General features: G+C 32.6%; 1 long non-coding RNA gene across 1 annotated transcript; it reads right to left on the bottom strand.

Moving 5' to 3' along the window:
• Positions 1-3,236: 3,236 nt before the first annotated feature.
• On the bottom strand, positions 3,237-4,381 carry LOC107892703 (uncharacterized). Its single transcript, XR_005918550.1, has 3 exons — positions 4,203-4,381; positions 3,580-3,914; positions 3,237-3,339 (listed from the first exon to the last, which is right to left on the bottom strand). It is a non-coding gene; the product is annotated as an uncharacterized lncRNA (long non-coding RNA).
• Between the last annotated feature and the right edge of the window lie 380 nt (positions 4,382-4,761).

Here is a 4,761-nt window from a genome sequence, read left to right as displayed (position 1 = left end):
TCCAAAATTGAGCTTATACGGGCACCAAAATGTTCCTTACCTGCACATGAAATAAGATTAAAATTAAATTTTTGAATTTGGGGTACAATTAAATTAATACGGCATAGAAGGTATTTAATCAATTTAGGCAGAATTATAACTTGATTAACCAAAAATTAATCAACAATTTGATAATTTAATTGAATAAGTTAAGCTCAAAATTGAACTTAACACAATGATGGCTCGTTTCCTTGCTGGTCTCAACTGAGACATGACCAACGTCGTGGAGCTTCAACATTACATTGAAATCGTGGACATGGTACACCTGGCCATTAAGGTGGAGAACCAACTCAAGCGAAAAGGCACCGTTCGAAGCTATCCCACCACGGGTACAACAAGATGGGGTCAAAGCTTGAGTAAAAATAATCCACCAAATCGTGCCAAGGAGTCAATGGTGCCAGCCAAGACCAACAAATCTATTGGTGACACTAGTAAAGGCAAAGTGACCGAGTCTTTTCCCAACTGAATGAGGGACATTAAGGTTTCAAGTGCCTCGGGAGGGGGCATATCGCCAGGCAATGTCCCAACTGTAGCAATATGGTGGTTCGTGCCAATGGAGAAACCGAATCGGATGAGGAAGAAATTGAAAAAGAAACCGAAGTGTCATCCGATGAGGAAGAAGAAGTATAACATGCCCTTGATGGAGAACTCCTTGTAGTTAAAATAAGTCTAAGCATTCAAAGTGTGGAAGACGAGCAGCAACGAAAAACATCTTCCATATTGGTTGTCAGGTCCAAGGAAAACTCTATAGCGTCATCATCGACGGCGGGAGTTGCACGAACGTGGCGAGCACTCTCATGGTGGAGAAACTAACATCACGTTTGGTTCGCTGTATTGGAATAGAGGCGTAATGGAGTAGAGGTGTAATGAAATAGAGGCGTAATAGCAAATCAATTGTTTGGTTGAATGTAATGGAATAGAGGCGTAATAGTATTCTTGTGTTTGGTTGAATGGAATAGAGGGGTAATAGCATAATGGAAAAAACTAAAATGACTAGAATACCCTTAGCATAAATTTGTTTGGGTAAATGATTATTGTTATTATTATTTATATTTTAATAAGATTATTAATATCAATAATAAATAATTTAATCATATTTAAACATAATTATTATTAAATATATTATAATTAAAATATATAATTTAATAAAATTCTTAATAATCAATATTCTTATATGAATTTACTCAAATCATAATATATGATACTATAAAATATAATTTAACATAATTATTATTAAATATATTATAATTAAAATATATAATTTAATAAAATTCTTAATAATTAATATTCTTATATGAATTTACTCAAATCATAATATATGATACTATAAAAGATAATTTAACATAATAATTATTAAATATATTTTAATTATAATATATAATTTAATAAAATTCTTAATAATCAATATTCTTATATGAATTTACTAAAATCATAATATATGATACTATAAAATATAATTTGAAATAATTAATATTAAATATATTTTAATTAAAATATGTGATTTAATAAAATTGAAAATAATTATAACTAATAAATTTTCTTATATGAATTTGTATAATTTAAAATAATTATTATTAAATATAATTTAATAATAATATATAATTTCATAAAATTCTTGATACTAAATTTTCTTATATGAATTTATATAATTTAAAATAATTAATATTAAATATAATTTAATAATGATATATAATTTCATAAAATTATTGATAATAAATTTTCTTATATGAATTTATACAATTTAAAATAATTAGTATTAAATATAATTTAATAATGATATATAATTTCATAAAATTATTAATAATAAAATGTTCTTATATGAATTTACTAAAATCAAAATATAACTTGAGAATTATATTCTGCATAAACAGAATTAACTTATATTAAGAAAAGGTTGGATGAAAATGAAATTCTACATCCTAATCCATATGTTATATAGTTTTACAACATCAAAAACTTCCATCATCTTCAACATGTACTTCAAAATCCCATCCTATGCCCTCGACATCTTCTTTCTCCTCGCCTGTTCTTGTGACAGGCGCTGTTTAGCAGTACCAATCCCCTCCTTGCACTTATTTTGCTCTTTAAGCCGTTTGAGACGCATTTTGTCCCTCTACATCCTTCTCTCAAGTTCATCCACATCAATTTCTTCATCACTATAATCATCCTCCACCGTCGCCTCTGGTTCAATTTGTGAGGCTGCCACATCTTTTTCCCCAAGTGGAGCACTGAAGAAATCCATATCCCCACAAATTCCCATCTCGTCAAACATCATCATTGTTCCAAGATAGGAACTCAAATACGTCTGAAACTTGAGAGAACCTCTAATCTGCTAGTACTAATATAAGTTCAACCCACCCAAAAATAGGCCTTGGTTAACCTATTAAAAATTGAATAATTATACTGGTTAACAAATACCCAAAGTTCCTTGATAAACTTGCAGCATCTAACCAATAAAATTATATACACAGTCAAAATATAAATTTAACACCACAGACAAACAGACACATATGTATATACATGTATACATATATGTAAACTCTGGCTAAAGAAACATAGATGAAGTAATCAAAAAATTAAACAGATTAAAATAGCCTATCAGCTGATCATCTGCATATATGAGTTTTTTAATTATCATGACATAAGAAAGATAAACTACGATTCATAAATCTTCTAGCTACGATAACTTCTCATTTGCTGCATTTCAATACATGATGTTAGCTACGCTTTCTTTAAAATTATATGGAGTTCAAGCCAGTTGGATATATGATATATCCCACCATAGGTGAGGGAGTTCCTTAAGGCCAGGGATCTATCCCTGTCACCTGAAGGCTTAGGTGTTCATCACCAGGACAATAGTACACCGAAACTACGAAAAAAGGTAACAAAAGAATTGCTAAGAGCTCATAGTGATACGTTTATCACAGGAATAAGATTTTTGCTAAAGAGGGGCAGTAGAGAAACTAGAAACCACAAAAGGTACATTGTCAATGCTTCTAGCCAACAAGCAGCATCTGGATTCTAATGTACTGAAATCAAACATTGGTCATCCCTACTAAAGATGGTGCATGAAAGTGCAAGCATCGAAACGGTGAGACTTAAGTTTCGTAAACTAGTATGAGATGATACATGACCTATCGGTCATTCTGGAAAATCACGAAAAGGAATACATCTAATAAATATTTACAAACTACTGAAAGAGAGTATGTGTTTGTTCTTACAATGAACAGGAGCTTGGGTGATAGTTGGTGCCTCACGAGTAACAGTTTGAGTTTGTCCTGATGCACTGCAAGTTGCATTCTCCTGGAAAAAAGGAAACTAGAATCAGAAACTCCGAATTCTAATATCATTAAAAATCGAGTATAAGCACGCGCAAAGCACACACAGAGCCATAACATACGTGCACGCATGTAATGATTTGTTTCACTAAATCTAATATCAGGATTTAATACCGTTTACATTGACAAAAAGATGAGCAACAATTCTCAATTTCTTCTGTAAAAATAAAAGTAAGCGATTAGTTATGGTGACAAAACATACCAAAGCAGTTGCGGTGCATGAAATGGATGAAGATTGTTTTCTACTTCTTCCTACACTAGGTTGTGATTGCAAGCCAAGATCCCATGGCCTAATCCGAGTCGAAATTCTAACCAAGCCACAACAGCTACTGCATTCAATTCGTGACTCTAATTGATGTCCTGCCGAAAACCAATAGCAAATTTTATCATCATTAATCTAAGAAAAATTGAATGAATAATAAAATAAAGTTCCAAGAAAAATATCAGTAGATAATGAAGGCCGCAAGGGGGCAGTAACACTAGCAACCAGCATTTTGCAAATAGCTACAACAAAGGCTATTCAAATAAGAACAAACCCTGAAAAATATAAGAAAGATTGCATTATTAGATAAAATTTCAACGTTTAAAACAATGAAACCCCATCAAAAGAAACTAAAAACAAATGAACATGTAGGGATTAATAATTAACAACCCTATAGAGGCTAAAAGAACACAAAAGAAACTAAAATAAAAATGACCCAATTATTTTTTATGATTTTCAAGAGCAAAAACAACCTCAATAGGCATAATTAAATCCAAATTAAAATAACATCCATGGAATTCAATACAACAGAAATTAAAGGAGAAACAAAAAGAACTTGGAACCTTGAAGAAGGTGCTGGGTAGGAGAAAACTGGAGAAAGCAAAGGAAGAAGCCGACTTTAAGAAAGGGACGAGAAGAACTGGGAAATGGAAACCCCACGTCTAGGAAGAAGGAGAAGAACAGGGCTCAAATAAATGCCGTAAAATCCTGCCGACTTTGAAGGTTGTTATTTTTGTAGAGATGTGGGTGTGTGGAGAACTATGTGAAACAGAGGGAGCAAATTGGCAGAAACTGTGAGAAACAGAGGGAGCAAATCGGCAGAAAAAAAAAAGAAAAAAAATAGAGGGAGCAAATCAGCAGAGGCTAGAAGGGACAGAAGAGAAACAAAGGGGAAGCGGATGGGAGGGTAAAACAGGGAGGGTAAACTTAAGCCGCGCCTAATCTGGGCAAAAGGAACGGATTACAATTCGGTGGATTTCACCGATTAAGTCAGTAATGTATTACAATGGTATTAGCAATACCATGAACTAAACATAGGAATAAGGGGGATTAGGTGGGGCCACCGATTAGGGGTGTATTGGCATAGCCAATACACCCAACCAAACATGCTTTAAGTCTGCC

Source organism: Gossypium hirsutum, chromosome D09, assembly GCF_007990345.1.
Source record: "Gossypium hirsutum isolate 1008001.06 chromosome D09, Gossypium_hirsutum_v2.1, whole genome shotgun sequence".
NCBI lineage: Eukaryota > Viridiplantae > Streptophyta > Magnoliopsida > Malvales > Malvaceae > Gossypium > Gossypium hirsutum.
This window is presented reverse-complemented; position numbering and strand designations above follow the sequence as displayed.